The sequence below is a fragment of the Pelodiscus sinensis genome, chromosome 25, assembly GCF_049634645.1.
Source record: "Pelodiscus sinensis isolate JC-2024 chromosome 25, ASM4963464v1, whole genome shotgun sequence".
In the NCBI taxonomy this organism is placed as follows: Eukaryota; Metazoa; Chordata; order Testudines; family Trionychidae; genus Pelodiscus; species Pelodiscus sinensis.
Window position 1 is genome coordinate 21,273,938 of NC_134735.1, and position 24,337 is coordinate 21,298,274.

The 24,337-nt window shown below is 49.3% G+C and overlaps 1 protein-coding gene across 19 annotated transcripts in view; it reads left to right on the top strand.

The window, feature by feature from the left end:
- The window catches only part of HIVEP3 (HIVEP zinc finger 3), a 399,795-nt gene that overhangs the window by 235,677 nt on the left and 139,781 nt on the right, over positions 1–24,337 (top strand). For 4 of the 19 annotated variants that reach the window (XM_075908756.1, XM_075908763.1, XM_075908762.1 and 1 more), the window contains exon 1: positions 4,995–5,866. The exons of the other annotated variants lie outside the window; for them this stretch is intronic. The gene's annotated coding sequence lies outside the window, so the exon portion shown is untranslated. Of the gene's footprint in view, positions 1–4,994; positions 5,867–24,337 lie in introns of those variants that run through there. 19 annotated transcript variants of the gene reach the window in all.

Below are 24,337 nucleotides of genomic sequence, written 5' to 3' on the forward strand. Positions count from 1 at the left end.
ATATATTCACGAAGCAAGGAGATATTAATAGACCCAACATGCAGATGGGAAGACTAGAGTGCAGAGGGGTGATGTGATATGCCCAAAAAGTTGTGCAGCAAGTCATTGGAAGAGCCAGGATCAAAACGCAAGAGTCAATGAAACAATGAAAGGTTCAGAGCAAGAGAATTACAGGACAATTTCCTTCATTCTATAAACAGCTTCCACGAGGTCTCCAAACATGTGGGCAACTTGCAGACATCCTGGCCAGGACAAGGGAATCAGGAATCAGAAGGGGTATGAGGCAGTACTTCCTGGCAACTTTGATTAACCAATGAAAATGCTTAAATTGAGGAGGGAAAAATCTAGCCTTCAAATGGGAAATCAAGTGTGGTCATTTTAACCCCATTGGGCCTGTGGTCAGCCTTCCTGTTGGGAGGGCAGTACCCCACTGCCAGGAGGTTCCCTAAGGGCTCCCGCAAAACTGTTCGCCTTTAGCCTTTGCTAAACCCCATGTAGCATTGAGATTTGCAGACAGGAGAATCACTGGCGAATTTTCCATTTCCCCCCCATTTAAACAAAAACATTTTCTCCCAACCAGGAACAGAGACAGATTTGCTGGGCAAACACATGTGTATGAATTGCATGACTCTGAGAATGTTTGCATTGTTCCGCTGAAAAATATACGGTGTTTATGGACAATGTGGCACAGAGTTCAGCTAACAGCCGCTTGGAGTCATGCATGTGTTCTGTGAAAGAGGGTCTTGGCATGGTATCTTCCTGGGAAATGTCTTGAAAAGAGCTGATGCCAGGTGTACTCTGGTACATTCCAAAGGCAAGCAATTCACGTCAGTACCTGTCTTTCCTTAGCACTGGGGTTAAGTGCACTCAGTTAGATGGTTTGTCAGTATCATCCAGAGAGGCACCAAGGTGATCTCCTCCCCTCCCGTCAACTTGCAGGGAGAACTTCTAACAAGTGACTCCCCTTTCTGTAGGTGCTAGGTGAGAGGAAGGAGGGAGTGCTTCAGAGAGGGATTGTCTATTTACTTAGCTAATCTAATCAAGCCATTTCTACCAGATTCCTCATCATGGTATCTGAGAACCTTACACAATTACAGGGATGCACTTGATTTGTTCTTCTCACTGCCTTAGAGTTAGTGATAGACCAAACTGATTGAAATCTGCTTGTGTTAGGTATCCTCACATTTCTCAAAGTGCTCATGTGAATTGCACCATGTTTGTTCTGTGAATATGCAAATATTAAAGGGTAGCTAGAGTACGAACAGGAACTGCTCCCTACATCTGCCCTCTGTGTCTTCGAGTCATGTCTGCCACCTTCAGAGGCCCAGATATGTTCTTACTCCTCTTGGCTCTGCGGGGCTGGTTCTGCTATGAGGAAGTGCCGTGAGCTCTGTTCTGTCTCATGCAGAAACACCACAACAACTCAGCTCAGTTCCAGATGCAGCCTTTATTCTTTTATTTTTTTAACTGGTGAGAAGCTGGATGTTCAGCTGCCGAGAGGGGCAGGGGGGTTTCCAGGTCTGGCAGATAGGCAAGCTAATCTTTTGATGGAATTATTCTGATCTGCTAGAGTTGGTGTAGGGGAAATATTCACTGAGGCCCATTATTCACCAAGTCACATTTTACACTTCACTGCCCTTCCGGCTTTGCTATTTTAGGATCTTTCTGGTTGGTGTGGCATGACCCCAGCAAAGGCTTTGTCACTTCCCATCTTTGATGAGACACGGGTTAAATTCACAGCTTGCGTATGGGTAACTGGGTGCAATTCTCCTAAGTTAGTGCAGCTGCACCTGCTTTCATCAAGTGTGAATGTAGTGAGGGGTGAGCGAGAGTGCCTGCGTGTGTGTAACGTGAAATGTGAGAACATTCCCGCGTTTGTGGCTAGCCCTCCTTTTTGCCATGAACGAGGGGAGCTGAGTTGCAGCCCTGAGGAATTGGTCCGTGCACACACACAAAGTGGATGCATCTCCACTGTACATTTAGCTGCTCTTTTGTCATTTCTGATGTGGTTGAAGCATTTTGGAGATGAAATGAATTTGCTGTGCCAGGCTGAGGAGAGGTCAGGGTGTGGATTTAGTAGAAGATTTCCAAATATTAATTTTCCTGAGAAGCTGCTTTCTATTTACTGAATGAGAAATACTGCTCCATTGATGTCTACTCAGAAAAGTATATCCTACCACCTGCCTATCAAAGTCATTCTTTCCACTGTCAGGACCTCTCTGACATCTCTGAAAAGGGATGGGAGAGCAGAGTTGGCAATTATTTATAAAATAGTGTCTGTTTGTCTTAGGCCTAGCTTACATTAGAAAAAAAGCTTGCCAGTGTAGTTATAAAGGTGGACATGGCTTATACTAGCAAAAGCTCTTTCCGCCCCCTCGTCCCCAAGTATAACTTTGCACAATGGAGAAATATTGTAAAAAAATACAATCCTATCCCTGCCCAACATTACTATGCTGGCAAAAGCTTGAAGTATAGATCCGGTTTTCGATGCAAAGCTATTCTTGTGGTTTGTCAAAACTCTGCCTACCCCCAGCTGCCTGAATTCAAAGCTCAACATTGTGTTGCTTTGTCCTCTGAGACCATCTCAGGCCTTGAATCCACACATTGCAGCCAGCAGCTAGGAAAGCCGACAGTGTAAGGGAGCCAGTAAAAACACCCACTGAAATCCATTGCTGTGGCCACGCGGCACAGGAGCGCCCCATACAGATCTCCCGGGGCTGATCATTTTGTCTCATTGCAGCCACGTCCTTTCTTTCTAATGGAGCCTTTTGTCTGCACTTGGACGGATAGAGGTAACCCTTTTTGTTTGGCTGTGGCCACCGGCGGCAATGACTGAGCCTCCCCCAGGTTCCTGATAAGTGAAGTATAATGCCAAATGCCCCCTCTACAAGTTCCCTCTTAAAATCTATTAGCTACTTTACAGTGGGCCTCTGAATGCGGGTTTATTGTACATCCACCCACAGAGCCTCTTACCTCCTATATATTTGAGTTTGTCTGTGTGTCTGTCTCTCTGTCTGTGTCTCTATTTGTTCAAGAATTCCTCCTAAAGGGGAAGAGCGAGGACCACCAAACTTGCTATACAGCTTCCTCTGAGCATAACTTAAAGCAGGGTAAAGGTTTGGTTGTGCCAGGAAAATAAGATGTGCCCAGAATAGGATTGCTTCTCATCACACCATACGTAAAAGAGACACAATCACCAGGGGCATGAAAGGGGCTGGCTGGGGGCATACCCTTGCATTTCAGGACTGCCCCAGCTCCGAGCCTCCCACCTCCAGGCGCCCTTTCGGGCCGAAGCGCTCCCTATCCCCACGATTTGTATGGGAACATTGCTGGCTGATCCCCTTCATCAAGGAGTGAGAGGAAAGTGCCCCGTTTGCTGCATTCCTTGCTCTGGCTGGGGGAGTGCCAGGGGCCTCTGCACCTGGACCTGCCCCAGCCAGGGAACATGCTCTCCTCCCTTTGCTGTGCCTGCTAGAGCCAAAGTGGTGATGGAGAGATGCTTCTCAGCAGGCCCCAAAGTGCTGTGGTGAGAGAGGGCTGGGATACTCCTACAGACTGAGCCCCTCCTCCCCAGCCCAGAGCTATGACTTAAATAAAGAAAAACAAAACTTAATTGAGTTAAGGGCCTGAGCCTGCCCTGTTCCTTTGCTGAGGCCCTGCCCAACTCATTCTGTTCCCCCTCCCCATATCCCATCTTCACAGGGTGACATCAGCCCCCTGCTTCTGTCTCCCCCACCCTGCACATCAAGCAGGAGGATCCCAGAGGGCAGCTCTGCGGCTATGCGCAGTGGGGGGAGGGGCAGCTGAAGTGCTGGCACCTGACAGCCTCCCTGTCAAACCAGTCGGGATCACCTGTCAGAGGCCCCGAGATGGACTGTAGATCCCGATCGACTGGTTGGTGACCACTGCTGTACAGGAAGCCAGGGCTCTTCTGGTGAATTGCTCTGGGTGCTAAAAGTTGATGTTAAGATTCCGGGTGTTTGTGGCTGAGTCCTGCTGGCGTGGAGGTCCCGTTAGCTCCATCTAGAATATACAGGGCAGAGAGAACTAGGATAGTAGGACAGCGGAACCCAGACAGAAACCCTGAGAACTCCTGGTCTTGGCAGAACGCTTGGAAGGAGGCTTGTGCTGTGGCAGTATTTCTGAGTTACCAGAAAGCTCAGCAATAGAGGAGCTTTGACGCTGTCCCAGGCTGTGCCGCTCTGCTTAGGACAGCCTAGGCACTGCCCATTCAGTTTAGTGTGTGGGGTCAGACACACCGGCATCCCCCAGCTCTCTCTGTGGGCGGAGTCAGGGATTTCCCCACACCCCCCATGGGGGTGTATACCCCCCTGAATTTCCCCAACACCCCTCAGTTGTGAACTATGGTGCCATACAGCCCACCATCACCCTCATGGTGTCACCCCTCATCGGCCCTGACCCCCCCCATTTCAATTCCTGGGGAGGCTACTGGGTGGGGTGCAGTGACCGCCAGATGCACGCAGCAGTTGAGTGGAAAAGCTGATTGGGTGGCACTGCTGTGTCAGGCCTTGTGAAAGCTTCCACGTGGAGAGTCTGAGTGAAACTGCGCTTCGCAGCCGGCTCCTTTCCCCGGGCTGTGGCTAACGTGAGCTGGGCCGGCTACAGCTACTGTCACCCGCGGGGGAGGGGCTCTGCTGCCTGCGATGAATGGAGCCAGGAGCTCCGCGTGCGACTGAACGTTCACAGCTTCCGACGTGTCCCCCCGCCCGGGCTGATCCTTAGCACGGGGGGGGGGGGCAGTCTGGGGCCCGGGCTCAGCCTCGTGTGCTTCGCAGCGGCGCTAGAGCGAGGGCCCTGCGTGCGGAGCCGTCCCTGGGCTGTTCGGGGGGGGGGGGGGGGCACTGGCTGAACAGAGCGCGAGTCCGGGTGCACCAACGGGGGGGGGGGCACTGAGGCTCCGGTTCGAGTCCCGCTGTGGCACTGCCATGCAATCAACGTAACTGCCCTGCCGGCCCTGGGGGGGGGGGGGCGCCCATCACAGCGGGTACCGTCTGCGGGCTCCCATCACAGCCGTGTGCCCTGGGCCCCGCGAGGCCGGGCCTGGCTCTACGCTGGAGAGCGGCCTGTGCGCGGACCCTGGAGGAGGGGGGTCCCGGGGGTGCTGTGAACGCTGCAGAGACGAGGCCGCCCCCCCTTCCCAGGGGAGCGCCCGGCTCCTGCCCCGCGCCTGGTCCCGACTCTCCTCGCCAGCCCGGCCCCGCAAGCTCCAGGAGGCGGCTCGGAGTCGCAGGGTCCCGCCGGGGTGGCCCGGGCGGGGAGGGAGCCAGGAGCCGCACACGCGGATCGGCGCCTGGCCCGGCCCGGCAGCGCCTTTGGCGGAGGGAAGGAGGCGCCCAGCCCGGGCCAGGGGGGCGCAGCCGGCGGCCAGAGCCCCGTGGGGAGGCTGCAGGCTGGCCCGGGAGGGGCGCGTCCCCCACAGCCCGTCCTGGCGCCGGAGCCCCCCGCGAGCCCGGCCGGAGCCTTCCCCGCCGCTGCAGGTGCCTCGAGGCCGGTTCCCCGGAGTGGGGCAGGGGGAGGCCGGGTGCACGCGGGGCAGGAAGAGGCGCCCAGGCGCTCGCCCGGGCCGCGCTGCGAGCCAGTGGCGCAAGGCGCCGGAGCCGGCCAAGGATTCCCCGGGCCGCCGCGGGACAACAGGAAACAATGTGCAGTGAATGGAAAAGGGGGAGGCGCTGCCCGCTCGACTTCCCTTGACATCACTGCCCAAATAAGGAGCTTGAGAGCAGCCTGCTCTCTCGCAGCCCGTCAGAGCACCCCCCGGAGCCTCAGGGTTCCTGTCGCTCGCCAGGCAGCGTCATGAGCGAGAGCAGGCTGCCGCGCCGGGGGCAGGGGAGCAGAGGCTATGCAGGTAACCAACTCCTCATTGCTTCCGACTGGGCGATGCAGGCTCAGGGAGGGGCTCTTCCCCTTTTATCTGCTGTGGTCAGGTGTATGGGGGGAGGGGGCAGCGGTGAATTAAGGGCAGTTGTGACACTCGGGCACGTCTCCCTGATGAGGTCACTGTAAATGAGTAACCAGGGGTTGCTGGAGGTAGGACATGAAGGGCTTGTTTCTCTTGAGCCTTCGCCAGGGAGCCCAAGCTCCAATGCTGGCAAAGAAATAAACGGCAATTTGAAATGTTAATTCAAGTGCTTGTGTAACTGATGTCCTGGAGGAGTCCTGCCCGGGACTGTCACGGGTGGCTCAGGGTAGCACTGTCAGCTTGGGAGCCATCAATCTGGATTGGCTGGTGTGTTGTTTTTTGAGGGGGAGAAGAAAGCAAGTGTCAAATAATGGCAGTGCTGTCATCTGACTACAACATGCAACACCTTCAGCAAGGTTCTGCACTGATCAGACCGACTTTCCAAACCCCAGCCGGGAAGATAGGTGCAAGGTGAATGCAGTGCCAGTGGGTAGCAGAAGTTTGCTAAAATACTGGGGCAAAGGGCCTTTGAGCGGGCTAACCTGTTGGGCATTTGATTCTTTCAAATATTTCATTGCAGATTAATACCTCCACATCCGCATAAAATGAGGCAGTTTAAAAAGCTCATTACGTTTGTGCAAATGAGCTTTAATGATTTAAATTCCTAATCCATCTCAATGAAAATGAATAGCACCCATGATGCAGCCAAAGGTGTGTTCTGAAATGCGGGGGGGGGGGCCTGAACTGCTGCATGCAAACGTGGGGCTGTGTGTTCTAGATCCAGAGTTGGTGGACAGGACTGGCTGTATTTTTCACATTCTGTCTCCTTTTGAGAATTGGAACTTACTGCAGAGTTACCACAAAAGAGTCTCTTCCCAGTTAAACTCCGCCAAGTGAAAATGGTTGAGGCAATTGACTTGCAATGTGAGCGATAGAATTTGAATCTGCTTTACCACTGATAGGTGGCCCGAGCACTTACTTCATCTATTTGAACATCACCGTTGTCAACAGGCGGTGACACTCTTAGCCTTTGTCATTTGGAAACCAGGCGTCTGGACTTCCTAGTAGCCCTTCCTTTATGGGTCTTGTCCCTTTTGTCCTGACAAGTATTAGTGCATTTTAGGGCTCCTCCTAAGTAGAGCTTGCTAGACTTAACCTAGACTAAGCAGGTGTAATTTGTATGTTGGGTTTGCACAAGCACAGTAAGATAGAAACTTTAAATTATTAGAGGGGTAGCTGTGTTAGTCTGAATTTGCAAGAACAAGAAGTCCTGTAGCACCTTATAGACTAACAGATTTATTGGAGCATAAGCTTTCATGGGCAAAGACCCACTTCGTCTCGGGTGCATCTGACGAAGTGGGTCTTTGCTCACGAAAGCTTATGCTCCAATACATCTGTTAGTCTATAAGTGATAGAGATGTAGCCGTGTTAGTCTGGTGTAGCTGAAACAAAAAACAGGACTGTGTATCACTTTAAAGACTAACAAGATGGTTTAATAGGTGATGAGCTTTTGTGGGCCAGACCCACTTCCTCAGATCAAATCTTTGGTATATATGGTTGTGACTATTTTCTTCCACTATTTGATCTGAGGAAGTGGGTCTGGCCCACGAAAGCTCATCATCTAATAAACCATCTTGTTAGTCTTTAAAGTGCTACATTGTCCTGCATTTTGCTTCAGCTACCCCAGACTAACACAGCTACATTTCTATCTCAGATCAAATAGTGGAAGAAAATTATCACAACCATATATACCAAAGGATACAATTTAAAAAATGAACACATATGAAAAGGACAAATCAAATTTCAGAACAGAACACCTCTAATATCATTAGCTCACAGACATTTACCTCCCCCGCCCCATCCTCCTTCTGTTCTGAAATTTGATTTGTCCTTTTCATATGTGTTCATTTTTTTAATCGTATCCTTTGGTATATATGGTTGTGACAATTTTCTTCCACTATTTGATCTGAGGAAGTGGGTCTGGCCCACGAAAGCTCATCACCTAATAAACCATCTTGTTAGTCTTTAAAGTGCTACATAGCCCTGTTTTTTATTTCAGTTAGTCTATAAGGTGCCACAGGACTTCTCGTTAAACTTTAAATTCTCTCTCTCATAAAATAGCATATACTGCACAGTCAGAATCCAACTCTCCAATAGGAGTAAAAGTGTAGCCTGCCTGAAATGAATCAGGGAGTATGTGTGTGTGTGTGTGTGTGGGGGGGGGGGTGATGGGCAATCTCAAAATTCAAAACACCTGCGTAATGACACCCACTGGCCTCAGCAGAGGGGCCCAGAGCAGAATGAATCCCACTGAGCCTTAGAAAGAAGCTTCCTATGGGAGATTTGAGGGACAAATGGTGGGGTGGAGCAAGGGGAATGCATGCTCTCATTTTCTGCAGCGTTCTATGGACAGAGAGTCTCTTTCTCCAGGGCTTTCACTCTGTCTCCTTTCTCCAGCTCAAACATCATTCAAATTTTTATTTAGAAAAGGCAAGGAGTAAAATCAAAGGGCTTGGTAGAGAAACGCCAATTGTGCATCACAATGAAAAGTCCTGATTGAATTATCAGCTCACTAAAGAGCAGGGGAGTTGCAAGCCCCCTAAAGTTGTGTTGTGGCAGTTTTACATTCATGCCCTCACTTGCAGCAGTGCTTTCCCAGAGTTCCCTCTGCAGAGAGTGTCTGGAGTCTGCTGACATCACATTCGTCTCCAAGCAGGGATGTTGTAAGAGGAGGAGATTGAATCCGTTGCACTGTTAATAGATTATTTTAATATTCATCTACAAGGTGGATTTCTCTGTGATTCCCCAATATCAGACTAACATAGATTATTTAGGACAGATGCATATACCTCGGTAGCATACTCTGAGGTGCTGCTGCTATATTCTTGCTACTTTACTAAGGAGCTCCCGCAAATTGTCCTTCTCTGCCTGTTCAAATCTACTTCCGAGATGCATGTGTGGCAGAGAAAATGGATGGGGGTTGCAGACTGTTTTCCCATTTAAGCAAATCTCTCTCTTCTGGCTGCAAACTGAGGAGAGAGGTAGAACCACTGGGCAAACAAACTTAGAAATGTTTAGAGTTTATGCTTGAAAAATATACAGAGCTGTTGATGGAACAGGGTAGCATTTCTCCAGCACTGTTTGCAGGGCGTGTGAGATTAGCTAACTGAGACTTCTAAGTGAAACAAAAGACAGGACTATGTAGCACTTTAAAGACTAACAAGATGGTTTATTAGGTGATGAGCTTTCGTGGGCCAGACCCACTTCCTCAGATCAATTTGTGGAAGAAAATTGGCACGACCATATATACCAAAGTGATACAATTTAAAAAAAGTGAACACATATAAAACTGACAAATCACATTTTAGAACAGAGTGGGGATGAGGGGGGAAAGTTAGTGTCTGTGAGGTAATGACATTAGGGGTGATAATTGGGGAAGCTATCTTTGTAATGGGTGAGAGAATTAGCATCTTTGTTGAGACCCATACATAAAGGGTACGTCTAAACTACATGGCTCCGTCGACGGAGCCACGTAGATTTGTTTTTTTGGCAAAGGCAAATGAAGCTGCGATTTAAATGATCGCGGCTTCATTTAAATGTACATGGCTGCCGCGCTGAGCCGACAAACAGCTGATCAGCTGTTTGTCCGCTCAGCGCGCTAGTCTGGATGCTCCCTTGCCGACATCAAAGCCCTTTGTCGGCAGCCCCGGTAAACCTCATCCCACAAGGAATAACGGGGCTGCCGACAAAGGGCTTTGATGTCGGCAGGGGAGCATCCAGACTAGCGCGCTGAGTGGACAAACAGCTGATCAGCTGTTTGTCGGCTCAGCGCGGCAGCCATGTAAATTTAAATGAAGCTGCGATCATTTAAATCGCGGCTTCATTTGCCTTTGCCTATCTGTCTAATCTACATGGCTCCATCGATGGAGCCATGTAGTCTGGACACAGCCAAAGTGTCAAACTTCTAAGGGGAGCCAAAGAGGAGAATCCTCTGAGAAAATGTTTTGAAAATACCTGATGTGTATTCCAAAGGCAAAAGCAAATGTGGTGTTGGGAAATATTTCCTGAGTGCCACGCAAAGTGTGTCTCTGGCATGGATGGTCTAGCAGCAATCAGAGAAGTCCCAGGGTTTGGGAAATCACCCAAACCAAGTTGGCGGTAGATCTCCTGGGAGCTCCCTGGAGTATGTCACTGGTGAATTCCTGTGGTTCTTTGTCACACCCTTTTGCAATAAAATAGACTGTCTCCTCTAATTGTCCAGGGTCCTGCAGTGCCATCCTAATAGCCTGGCTACATGAAGGCTGTACATGGTGAATGCTGCGTTGACCTGCATTTCTAGATTGTTTTAAAGCTTTCCGTTTCTGGGCAACAGGCTCAAACCTTAAACAAAAATCTGGAAAGGCAAGTGATGTATTTAAAATCTACATTAAACACCCACGTCTCTGACTTTTAAAAGGCTGCTTGTTAGCAGGTCCTTACTGCTCTGCTGGGATTTGAAGTCAGAAGGGCCCCTGTCAGCTTCTGGGGCAGTGTTTCTTCTGTTCTTCTGTTTCACCCATTGCTCTTGCTGGGTTCTTCCCACCTTTCGTTTATTAATCTGGGGCTGTTGGCAGGACCGATTTCTCACCTGGGCTCTCTCCTCTTGGCTCCATTCCCCTGAAGAAACTACCTTGTCAGTTGTGATGCACAAATTGAATTCACCAGCTGGTCTTTCCCCATGCTCGCTCTTGGCAGCCACCCAGGAGCTCAGTCAATATAATCATTGTAGTTCTCCAAAGGAGATTTTTATCCCGCCTTGTTCTAATTACAGCCCTGTGTCAGGTGAGCCTTTCAACATGAGTCAAAGAAAGCCATGTGTACCAGGGAGTGTGCATGTTAACGGGACGGGGATTATGTTGAGTGCTTGAATTTAGCTCTGTTCTCAGCATGCTGAGCCATTTCTGTGTATGGAAAGTTTTCCATAGGCGCCGCCGGGGGAGCAAGCTTTCCTTGTGCAATAGGCTGAGGGAAGGTTATTTGCTGTCCTAGGCTGAGTCCACTCCCAGGGAGGCAGAACGGAATGAGCAGGGGAGTCTTTTGACTGGGTAGAGCTACCGACGTCGGATGGAAACATTCAGAGAAGCTTTTTTCTCTAGTGGGCTCAGTGGTAACCAATCTAAAGCTGCTTAAATGTTTCCTTTCTAACCCCTTGATTTCAGCTGCACACCACTCTGCTGCACTTGGGCACTATTACTTTGGAGAGCTTGAGAAAAATCATTCAACAGCTCTTGACTGGAAGAAAACAGTTAGCAAGAGTCAGCCTTTACCCACACCCCCAAAAATGTGTGTATCCTGCACACTGAGGGCGTCACTGTCTGTGGCTTTGCTGCTTGTGTAATCACCAACAACTGGATAGGTGTAAAATGCCACCGCTGATGTGATAGACGGGGGAATCTGGTGGCATTTTACGACCACGCTGCTCAGGTGTAAATAACAACACAAGGTTCAAGACAGGACAGTCAGGTTTGGAGTTTTCAAGGGCACACGTGCACCAATTAATGTGGCAAACTCTATGAGCTCAGCACATGCTGTTTTCAAGCTCATGGTAAACTTTGTACATAGGGTGTATAAAGTTTACCATGCAAACTAGATTTCAGTTTCAGTGGAGTCATGGCTTCCAGGCCCCAGCCCACTGCCACCAAACTCATCTGCTCTTTCTGCAGACTTCAGAGGGTCTCCTAGCAAAGAACCCATGGGGCCAGAAGTTTGCAGCACTGTTGCCCCAGGAAGCATTGGGGTTCAGAGTTTTTGGGTGCACAGCAGTGACTTGACTCATTCTTTATACAGATACTGGATTTTAGGGAGTTGGAGCCAAAATTGGCTGGGTCTGGTGGGATCCAGATGTTGGATTTTGCTTTTTGCTTCAAGGTCTTGGGTGTGTTTGATGAGCTTAGGAACAGCTGTACTTGTTTTCTGTTTTGATGGTACAAGTATGGGTTTTGGGGGGAAGGAGGGGAGGAGATAGCAAACTCCAAGTAGATCCAGCCTTTGCCTTTTCCCAATGGCTCCTTAAGTGCGTTCTTGCCATGCTTCCACCTCTAACCAAGGGACCCCACTGCTGCCCATCTGCTAGGGAACAGTGACAGGAAGTCCCCCCCCCCCCCATAGCAGGTCTGTATTGGGGCAGGTTCCTACCTTGCAGAGCTCATCGGGACAGAACCAATATTGTCCTTAATTCCATGACACATGCTGTTATCTCCAAAAGGATTGCTAGCAGGGTTTGAACTCAGTTCAGTACAGAATTCTTTGATTTGTGCATTTGGAGGTGAAGTAGGTAGAGCCCTGTGCAGATGCAAAATTTGTATCCTCATCCGCAAAAATGAGCCGTAGATATCCACACTGACAACTGCAGATGCGGATATCCATGTAAAATGGATACCCACCAATGTTCAGGGTTCTAGATAGAACATTTGTATCCGCATCCGCAAAATGAGCTGTGGATAGCCTCATGTGCAAATATCGGCAGATTTCCAGGGCTCTAAAAGTACACTGTTGTCCTCTAAGCAGACCTGTCTGCAGAAACCTGACAGATTTTGCCAGTGGCTAGTTCCTGGCCCGAGGAATGCCGTGTGCTCCGGTAGTTCAGGGTAGCCAAGCACAGCACCTGGGACGTGCATTTGAAAAAGTCACTGTGGTGAAACATGTAGGACTTGCCTCTGTCACAGAAGCAGCGCAGGCTGTTTCCAGTGCTGCCTGAGGTGACCTCGTCTGCAAAGGGCATGCGCGACTGTGGCCTCCTAAGGTGAGGAGCCCTGGGGCTTAGGGGAGAATGTGGGTTGTGAGAGGGGTAGAGCTATTGGCAGCGTACAGGAAGCGAGGCTCCTTGTCTCCTGGCTTGCAGCTCAGTGCCCCGAAGCCTGGGCAACCAGGAACTGTGCCGCAAAGGGCATCTCTGACTCTCTCCCAGAGATGTGGCCAGGCCTCACAGAACTGCTCACCATGCGGGTGCCATGCGCGATGCATGTGACCTGTGGCAGGTCTGCCCTAGCTCCTGCTTTTGCCTCACGCGTGGTCAGTAGGCGCGTCTGTGCTCCTTTCGCTGAGCCGCCGGGCTCCCATCTCCCACACGCGAACCGCCACTCTGCCAGCGACATCCCGTCCGGGCGCGGGGGAAATGATTCAGACTTATCCACCCTACCGGGAATGAGCAGCAGGAGCGGATGAATTCTCAAGAGCCAGAGTCTTTCCATGCCAGTGCCCTCGTTCTGGGGGACCCAGGGAAAAGAAATGCCTGGCCTGGGCTGGAGCAGCAGACTTGTCGCTAGATGGAATGTGTTTCAGAGTTTCCATGAGGCATGACTGACTCTTTAAATAGCTGCCCACTGATTTCATTTGCCTCCTCCTGCTCTTTATTCTGTTTTCTGGTTTTGTTTCCTTCTGAGGAAATCTAGTTAAATGTTATTTTTAAAAACCAGCAACGGCAAAGATGAGACACAAATGTGAAGATTCATGAATAAAAATGAGGGGAAAATGGAGAAATAATGAACTGTCTGTCACCTGGAGCTATCTCCGGTCTCTCTCTTTCTCAGAAGAGCTTCGCCTAAGCTAACACTCAGGACCTGGCTGGTGAACTCAGGCCAGCAACAGGAGGATTATAGCTTATCTAAGGCCGATTCTCTGGGGGTACAAATCCATGACACCTCTGTGATTTCAGCCTGCGACAGCTTGGAGCTACAGGGGACCAGCACAAGGCAGCGGGACCCCCTGCGTTTCTGAGAGCAGCTCCAGGCTGCTGTGGGCGGCAGAGAGACCCCAGGACGGCTCCTGGCCACTGGGAGTGGCGGGGTACACCATAGCCCAGTGCTGTGGTGTCCGTCAGGGATCTCTGTATTTCCTGGCTGCTGCAGGCAGCGGGGGTTCCCTGCAGCTCCCAGCCACTGAGGGCTGAAGTCATGGGGGACCCTGCTCCTCGGAGCTGCAGGCAGAGGGGGACCCTGGAGCTCTGAGCCCCTGGGGGAATAGCCGGAGCTTCCTGCTAGTCCCCACAGCTGCCCAGCCACTCCCCATTTTGTCATGGATATTTTTAGTAGAAGTCAGGGACAGGTCACGGGCTTCCATGATCTTTTTCTTTATTGCCCATGGCCTGACCGTGACTTTTACTAAAAATAGCCGTGACACAGTCTTAGACTTAGTCATCAGCTTAGTTTGCTGATCAAGAGCTGGACTGGAGCTGGCACTTGCACACAGGCTGAGCAGCCTTCCCCCGACACTCCCCAGGCAGACCTCAGTCATGGTGGCAGGTCTGGAGCCTTCCCGACTGCAGGAAATGCTTCCATGCAGCTGCAGAAAAGCCTGAGCCCTTCCCCATCACTGCCAGCAGCGGCACAGAATCCCCCAATCAGAGCCCTAAAAGGCATGTTCCAGGGACTTTGGAGGGATGTTTTGGCTCCTAGAAGCATTGTGCCTAGAAGTATCAGGCCGTGTGGGGATGTGTGCGTCAGGGGCACAGCCTCGCTGGGAGAACAGGACAGGTTTTCACAGGAGTGATCCAGTGCCCACACTGTTACTGCTCTGTCTTGCACTATTACGCAGTAGTAGTTATGTAAGGAATATTTATTAAAATGAAATCCCTATTGCCCTCCTATACTGTTTTAAATCACACTGGCTGCAGTCAGATAGAATGTCCCACGGAAGGCTGCGGTCATTTTTGCCAAAGTTAATGCTCTTCTGCTTTTTTTTGTGTTTCTGAGAAAGGTCTGCAGTCTTGGTTTTATTATTCTTTATGCAGGGCTTAGCTCTTTAAAAAACTGGAGGGAAATTCCCAGATGAGGGTTGGTTGCCATGCTGTCTTCGTGGAGTCTGATTTATGTTTGATTCTGCCTGTAATACATTGCCAGTGTACATGCTCTGTTGCTTGAATGTTTTGATCTATCACTCACCAGTGGGGGAGAGAGAAAATATGTTGTGATCATATTTGCATTAATCAAAACCCAGAGTTACTCAAGAGAAGATATGATATGCAAAAATTCACACACAGGATTTTTGATATTTCCAAGTAATCAGGTAATTATGGGTAGAAGCAGTGTGAAGGCAAGCAAATCTGTGAACATAGAAATCAGGAAAGCGCAACTTTTTTACACTCTGCTTCACATTATGTGGCTCTCACAAGTCATTTGCATGTGGCTTCCAGCCCATTTTTCACTGGGGAGCTGTTGGCTGTGGCAGTGTGCATCATGGGAAGCATGAAAAATTACCGCAGAAAACCACCTTGAACATTGGTGTACAGTTGGAATGCGGTTCTGCCACACTTGCTCATGGTTGTTGTTGCTTCTCCCTGGGTGGGAGGCAAACCTAACACTCTTGCTGGGAAGTTGCAACTTTGCACAACTTTATTTCTTAGAAGTCAGAACCAGAACCCCAAGCCTGGGGAGAGAAGAAACGCAGCTCATGTCACCTGGCTTTAAGCTGCTTCTTTCCAGAGTGGCTGTCTGCAGACTGGCACAGATCACATGGTGTCCTCAGCACCCTCTAGCTCTCAAGCAGCAGAACCAGGAAATCCCTCATAAATTGTCATTTTAAACTGGTTCCCAGTACACTGGTGAATAGAGGTAAGAGAATGAGGCCCTTGATGTGTTCAGGGGCCAAATAGGATCAAGACCCTCCAAAAGCTAGAGGGAGAGGGAGATATGCTGGAGGGTAGGGAGAGGGCCCAGAGTAATCTAGACAAATTGGAAGATTGAGCCAAAAGAAATCTGATGAAGTTCAACTAGGATAAGTGCAGAGTCCTGCACTTGGGACGAAAGAATCCCAAGCCCTGATACAGGATGGGGACCAACTGGCTAAGCAGCGGTTTGACAGAAAAGGACCTGGAGATTGCAGTGGAGGAGAAGCTGGAGATGAGTCAACAGTGCGCCCTTGTAGCCAAGAGGGCTAATGGTGTATTAGGTTGCACTAGAAGGAGCATTTCCAACAGATCTAGAGAAGTGATTATTCTCCTTTATTCATCATGGGGAAGGCCACATCTGGAGTAATGCGTCCGTTCTGCCCCTCCCCCCCCATTACAGAAAAGATGTGGATGCATTGGAGAGAGTCCAGCGGAGAGCAGCATAAATGATTAGGGGACTGGAGCACATGGCTTATGTGGAGAGGCTGAGGGGTTTGGGCTTATTTGGTCTGCAGAAGAGAAGAGTGAGGGGGGATTTAAGAGCAACCTTCAGTTTCCTGAAGGGAGGTTCCAAAGAGGCTGGGGAGAGGCTGTTCTCAGAAGTGAGGGATGGCAGAACAAGGAGCAATGGTCTCAAGTTACAGTGGGGGAGGTCTAGGTTGGATATTGGGAAAAACTGTTTCCCTAAGAGAATGCTGAAGCACTGGGATGAGTTCCCTAGGGAGGTAGGGGAATCTCCATTCCTAGGAGTTTTTTAAGTCCCAGCTTGACAAAGCTCTGGCTGGGCTGATTGAGTTGGGGTTGGTCCTGCTTTGGGCAGGGGGTTGGACTCGACGACCTTCTGAGGTCTCTGCCAGCTCTAGGATTGATTCTGTGGTTTAGGAAAAGCAAACAGACAATGCCTCTGCTTCAGAAGGCTAATACTGAGATAACGCAATGAATGAGAAAGACCCCAGCAAGGAGGGGCAGTACTGAGGGTGCTAGCAACCTCCTAGATGAAGGATCAGGGAACAAAAATACCAGTTTAGACAAATAATTGATCAGTGATGCACTTCCTGGTAGAGCCTGGAAAGAGGATAGGAAGGAGGTGAGGTTGCTCCTGGTTTTGGTACAAAAACGCTGAAAACCTGAAACCCCGTATCATAGCCACAGCCTGGATTGGACACGTATGGCCCCCCTGCCTGTGTCCCTTTGAACTCAGAGAGCTGGACTCTGTAGCTAAGGACACAGGCATGTTTTGTAGTTTTAACAAAGCACCAGGGCTGTCCTGGAGTCTCCAGGAATGACAGATAATGTCATGTGATGAAACCTCCAGGAATACATCCAACCAAAACTGACAAGCTTATGTTTGACCTTTGTTTTGCTTAGAATGGAAGCTGCAGTTCTCTACATGTTCAGAATCAAGTAACTAAGTAAATTAAACTGTCGGAGGCGACTCTGCTACTTTTCCTTGCTGCTTTTGCATCAGTGTCATGTGGGGGACAGAGAGAGACACCATGCAGAAAATAAGTTGTGATTCTGTCCTCTCTTACCGTGTGTGCTGTACTGAGTCCTGTGCATGGGAAGCCACATTTAATTCATTGTCTGAAATGGTCCGTTATACCAATGGCCATTTATAAAGTGCGTATGTGGGCAGGTGTAAATAGTGTCCAGGAGCAGATGCACTGACTGCGATAGAAATAGTGGGGTTCTCATCCTGTTTACATCTGGCATTCACTGCTGCAGCATCTGGTCTTTATATTTGCCTAGTGTGAGCACCTGGTGCTCGTGCTCTTCGAGTGCTTTGAGAAGAACAGTTCCTGGACTGTAACAGAGAGGGAGCCATGTAAGTCTGATCTTGGTAAAACAAAGAAAGCAGCCAGGTAGCACTTTAAAGACTAATAAGATAGTTTATCGGGTGATGAGTTTTCGTGGGACAGGCCCACATCTTCGGATCAGCTCCTGGACTAGTAAAGTAGATGTGTTTGTGCCATGTGTGGAGATGTGCGAGTGAGCACAGGGGATGTTTCCATTTTAACAGTGTTATTTCTGGCCCTGCTGATTTTCTGTAATCATTGTAGAAAGTGCTCTGCTCCAGGGTTCATCAAGGGAACACTGTAAATTCTTCTTGGGAGAAATATGCTAAGCAAGTGGCCACAATACTGATTTCTTAGGGGCTAATTTTAATTGGGAACAGTCTTTTCAGGAGATTTTTATTGGCTGTATTTCTGATGAAGTCAAGAAACAACTAAGACGAAATCGCATCCAAAAGGCCCTCCCTTACCCTTCCCCCCCCCGGAACAGTTGGCAGGGGGTCTCTCCAGAACTAGGCTGTTATCTTGGTATTTCAGAACATGGTTGGTAAGTGGAAAAAAGGTTCCGTACCAATAGCCAGACTTTCTTCTAAGGAGAAAAAAAATCTTTTGAAGTAAACAAATTTGAACTCAGAGGGGTGGCCGATTTGAGCCATGAGTTAGGTAAGTCATAGAATCATAGGTCTGGAGGAGACCTTAAGAGATCATCTAGTCCAGTCCCCTGCACTCATGGCAGGACTATTTTGTAATTTAGACCATCCTTGATAGGTGTTTATCTAACCTGCTTTTGAAAATCTCTAATGGTGGAGATTCCACAACCTCTCTAGGCATTTTATTCCAGTGCTTAGCCACCCTGACAAGTAGGAAGTTTTTCCTAATGTCCAGCCTAAACCTCCCTTGCTGCAATTTAGGCCCATTGCTTCTTGCCCTGTCCTCTGAACATTTCTCTTTTCCAGACTAAACAAACCCAATTTTTTTCCAGTCTTCCTTTATATAACACATTTTCTAGACTAATTTGTCCAGTTCTTTCCTGAAATTCAGTGCCCAGAACTAGGAATGTTAAATTTCAATTAATCAGCTGATCGAGTAGTCGATGGAATTTCCATTAACTCCTCGGTTAGTTGATAAGGGGGATGCTCACTATTCTGCTGTGCCTTTGCCTTTGAAATGTACAAGAGCCACCCATAGCTCTTGTACATTTCAAAGGAAGAGGAGCATTGGGGAAACCACACAAGGGAGGACTGAAGCAGTCCCTGCTCGCGTGGGTTCCCCTCTGTGCCTTTGCTTCCTTACCCCTGTGGAGATGGTGCTGAGGGGAACCGAGCTTTTAAGCCAGCTTTTTAAACCGGGCTTTTAACCCCAGCACTGGCTCCTGCTCCCCCCACTTGCAGCTTCTCTCTGATAGAAGCAGCAGGGTAGGAGATCAGCGACAAGTCAAATCACTACTCAGCTACCCGATAAGCATATGTTTAGTGTGCAGTCAACCAGTCACTGAGGGTATGTCTACACTAGCCCCCTAGTTCGAACTAGGGTGGCTAATGTAGGCATTCAAACGTGAAAATGAAGGCCGGGATTTAACTATCCAAGGCTTCATTTGCATTTTCCCGGGCGGGTGCCATTTTTAAATCCCCTTAGTTCGAACTGAGTGCCCGTGGTTACACGCAGCAGTCAGAAGTTAATCCGAACTAAGTCCTTCGTTCAGATTAACTTCTGACTGCCGCGTGTAGCCGCGGGCAGTCAGTTCGAACTAAGGGGATTTAAAAATGGCTCCCGCCCAGGAACATGCACATGAAACCTGGGATAGTTAAATCCCGGGCTTCATTTGCAAGTTCGAATGCCTACATTAGCCACCTTAGTTCGAACTAGGGGGCTAGTGTAGACGTACCCTTACATCCCTAGTTGAGGCCTGATCAGTGCAGAGTACAGAAGGACTTATTGCTTGTGTGTTAAAATATTCCTGCTAATACATCCCTGAAAGAGGTTTGCTTTTTTTGCAAGTGTCACACTGTTGATTCATATTTAGCTTGTGGTCCACTATAGCCCCTAGATCTCTTTCTACAATACTCCTTCCTAGCCAGCCATTTCCCATTTTGTATGTGTGCAACTGATTGTTCTTTCCTAAATGGGGTGCTCTGCATTTTTCCCTATTGAATTTCATTCTATTTACCGGTTTTTTAGTTGATCTTGAGTTTTAATCCTCTTCTCCAAAGTACTTACAACCCCTCCCTGCTTGGTATCATCTGCAGATTTCTTAAGTGTACTCTCTATGCCAATATCTAAATCACTGATGAAAATGTTGAACAGAACTGGACCCGCAGCTGATCCCTGTGGGATCCCATTCAATATGCCCTCCCAGCATCATTGTGACCCATTGATGACTCTGTGGTAGCTCCATATAGTTTGTATTTCCCTAATTTGCTTATGAGAAGGTCATGTGAGACAGAATCAAAACCCCTGTACAGTCAGGATATACCACATCTACCACTTCCCCTATAGCCACAAGGCTTGTTACCCTGTCAAAGAAAGTGATCAGGTTGGTTTGACATGGTTTGATCTTCAAAAATGTACATTGACTATTACTAATCATATTATTGACTTCTTGATATTTGAAAGTTGATTACTTAGGGTATGACTACACCACAAAGTTAATTTGAACTAACAGCAGTTAGTTCGAATTAACTTTCATAGGCGCTACACATACAAACCGCTCGTTCGAACTTAATTCGAACTAGCGGAGCGCTTAATTCAAACTAGGTAAACCTCATTCTACGAGGACTATCGCCTAGTTCAAATGTGTAGCCACTTAATTCAAACTAGTTGGAGGCTAGCCCTTCCCAGCTTGCCCTGGTGGCCACTCTGGGCACAACCAGGGAAACTCTTCTGCCCCCCTCCCGGCCCTGGAGCCCTTAAAGGGGCAGGGTCTGGCTACAGTGCTTGTGCGAGTTGCAAGCCTGCCAGCACCCAGCCAGCAGACCCTACACCTGGCACGGCATGAACCAGCCACCCGCTGCCACCCAGCCTTCCCCCTCTTCCCAGGATCAGGCTGGCGGCTCCTAGGAGCCTGCCTGGGTCTGCAAGAGGCGGGCGCCCGCCTGGTCTAGTGTGGAGATCGTGAACCTCATCGAGGTATGGGGGGAGGCCTCCAACATCCACGACCTCCGCACTAGGCACAGGAATGTGGCCGTCTAGGGCAGGATAGCTGCCAGCCTGGCCACCAAAGGCCACATGCGAACCCAGGAACAGGTTTGCATGAAAATCAAGTTGGTCCAGTGAGACCCCCGACTCTGAGCTTAGAACATAAGAACATAAGAATGACCGTATTGGGTCAGACCAAAGGTCCATCTAGCCCAGTAGCCTGTCTGCCGACAGTGGCCAACACTAGGTACCCCGGAGGGGATGGACTGAAGACAATGACCAAGCAATTTGTCTCGTGCCATCCATCTCCAGCCTTCCACAAACAGAGGCCAGGGACACTTTTCCTAACCCCTGGCTAATAGCACTCCATGGACCCCACCTTCATGAATTTATCTAACTTCTCTTTAAACTCTGTTATAGTCCTAGCCTTCACAGCCTCCTGTGGCAAGGAGTTCCACAGGTTGACTATGTGCAGTGCGAAGAAGAACTTTCGCTTATTAGTTTTAAACCTGCTGTCCATTCATTTCATTTGGTGTCCTCTAGTCCGTCTATTATGGGAACTAATGAAGAACTTTTCTTTATTCACCCTCTCCACACCACTCATGCTTTTATAGACCTCTATCATATCCCCCCTCAGTCTCCTCTTTTCTAAGCTGAAAAGTCCCAGTCTCTTTAGCCTCTCTTCATATGGGACCTGTTCCAAATCCCTAATAATTGTAGTTGCCCTTTTTTGAACCCTTTCCAAGGCCAAAATGTCTTTTATGAGGTGAGGAGACCACATCTGTACACAGTACTGAAGATATGGCGTACTGTAGTTTGATACTTCCCCTCCTCCTTCTTCTCCTGGCTTCCCCCTTCCAGCTCCCTCCTCCCAGGTTTCCACCTCCCCTGTCCTACCCTCTCTCTTCCCCTCTCCCACCTCCTTTTCCCAGTCTTCCCAGAAGTTAACCCCCCTCCCCACTCCTCAGGGTGGAAGCTCTCTTGCAGGGCCTCCTGGATCTTGACAGCCCCCCGATTTACACACACCCCCCAGATGGCTGCCTGCGGCAAGTGCAGCTGGGCTGATGGCCGAGTGCTGTGATGTGGCGAGTGAGGGCACTCCAAGACAGGACTGCTTTGCTGTCCCTCATCGAGGTAGACAAGCAAGCGGGGAACCCTGAGAACTGTCTGTCCGGGGTGGGGGTCGGGTCCCTTTAAGCACAGCCCTCGGCTAGCCTGAGGGAGCAGCTCCACACTCTTAAGTCCTAACCTGATGCCCTGCTGGCACTGCTTCCGGCCATCCTTAACCTCGGTTCAGGGTCCACTCAGTGTGGAGATGCTAGTTCGAATTAGCAAAACGCTAATTTGAATGAGTTTTTAGGTCTAGATGCACTAAGTTAGTTCGAATTAGTGCTGTAGTGTAGACATACCCTTAGTTATTTGCTCCATTATCTTTGCAGGTACAGAAGTGAAACTGATTGGTTTGTGATTCCCTGGGTTGACTTTATTCCCCTTTTGAGAGATTGGCACTGTGTTTGCCCTTTTCCAGTCTTCTGGAATCTGTCCCATTTTCCATGACTTTTCAAGATAATTGCTAATGGCTCTGACGTCTCCTCCATCAACCTCTTGAGTATTCTAGGATGCATGTCATCAGCCTATGGTGACCTGAAGACATCTAACTTCTCTAAGTCATTTTTAGCTTGTTCTTTCCCTATCTTAGCTTCTGATCACACCTTATTTTCAGCGGCATTCACTACGTTAGACATCCAGTCAACATCAACCTCCTTGGTGGAAACTGAACCGTAGAAGTCTTCCCTTGCAAAGCATAGACTTAGTCTATTTATCAAAACATTTGCAAGTTCCGTGGTAGTTGTGGGGTGCTACGTTGGAGGGATAGATTTCCTGCCCGGTTGTGCCCACGGATGGCCCTATTGCAGTAGAATTATGGTGCCGTCACTTTGCGGGAGAGGCAGAAGATTAGGGATGTGTCTGATGTGGTACCCTGCCCTGTGGTCATTTTCTCTGTGGTGCTGACTGTCACCAGCTGGAGAACAGGATGGAGTCGGCAGCTCCATCAGCCATTTTCTCCATGTGAGGGAGCCGTGGAGTGTGCAGGAGGGATGTGGTGACATCAGAGAGCCAGTGCGTTATAACCCCAGAGGCTGAGCCAGGGCACCGACTGGGGTGATCATGCTCATGCTTCTGCTGGTGAATGGCTCCTGGTCCATGCAGTTAAACGGGATCCCAACACAGTCTGAGTCTTTGCCAGGCCCTCCTTTCCCTCCTCTTGCAGTGCCGGATGATAGGGAGAAATAGCTGAGGGATGTTTCACTGGGAGCGTCTCTCATAGTCGTGATATGAGCTAGTGCAGAAGCACTAGTGAGTGCTGCTGTCACCTTCGGGCTGGCTGCATGTAACCTGGGAGCTTAATGCCTGTGCCAAGATAAGGCCGACTGTGTTCTCTCACCGGCTCAGGAATCGCTCTGGAAAACATCCAGACGTCCGTTACAGCTGGATTGCAAAACTGAGTCCCTGACTGTACTTGGGCCACTGAAGCGTGGACAATCCCTGGCACATCTCACAAGTGTAGGCTGTTAGCCCCATTTACGTTGCAGCATGAGCAATGCCTGCCTTTCTACAGTCCTCTACATGCCTGCCTTTCTACGGTCCTCTACATGCCTGCCTTTCTACGGTCCCTCCTTTGGTATAAACGAGGAGCAAGAGCACTCCCAGTGGCTCAGTGTGTCTCCACCTCAAGCCCTCCGGCGGCACAGTGGCACCAGCGCTGTATGTGCTGCAGTGGGCATGCAGCCTTCATCTGTTATGACGTGTTGGGTCAGAGAAGGGGCCGTCTTGCCACCTTTGCCAGAGGAATGTGTAAGAAACCCCAGCGGGGACAACTACAAGAGAAGTTTGTCCTTGGCCCTGCTGTTCGTTGTTACTAATTATTTGTTCTTAATGATCTGGCTGGTCCCCACAGTGGGTCCTAGCAGCAAAGAGTTGACAGTCTGAGACAAAATCAGAGCCAAGGGAGCGTGTCAGCCCGGGGGTGAAAGAGGGTTATAATGACCAGATGATGAGTTGGAATTTGGTAGCTCTGCCTGTATTGGTGTGTGTGTGTGTGCATGTGCACGTGCATGTGCACGTGTGTGTGCATGCTTACAGGAGCTTTTTTCACTAGTTGTTGTGGAGAGACTGATACCGGAAAGAGGAAAGGAGGGTTTGTCTGTGCCATACATATTTGATGTGTTTTGCAAGTTTGCCTTTTAATAAACACTTAAATAAGTTACTCAGATCAGCCTCTCACTCTGTTTTCAGGGCTCTAGAGACATTCCATTTGCTTAACAAGCTTCGTGTCTTCGCAGAGTTCTACAAATGATTTATTATTATTGATTTATACACCACCCAATGTGGACATCAAGGCAGCAGTATGTAGCATCTTCTTGTAGACGTGCTCCACCCATTGAGGAAACAGCCCTTTGATTAAAAGGAGGGGGGAGATAGATTGACAGATTTGTGCAATTCAATGACCTGCAGCATTTAATTATTGATTCTACTTTTAATTTTCAATCTATCACTCCAGTTTTGTCTCCTGTGACTTCCTAGAGCCGGGGGGGGGGGGGGGGGGGGGCATGGGAGATGAAACATATCAATGTGCACATTTAGAGCAGGTTGGCTGCTGCCCAGTGTGGAAGGCAGGTTGGAATAGGCTGCAAGTTCGCTTGTTCAGGTCCAGTTTTGGCTAGGTACATTCAGAGAGGTTCCGGGTGTCTAGCGTGCCCTCTAGATTCAGTGAGTGTTTCAAGTATTGAGTCCTTCCATTTCAGGCTCAGAAAACCCCAGGAACTAGTGACCCCCAGAAGCATC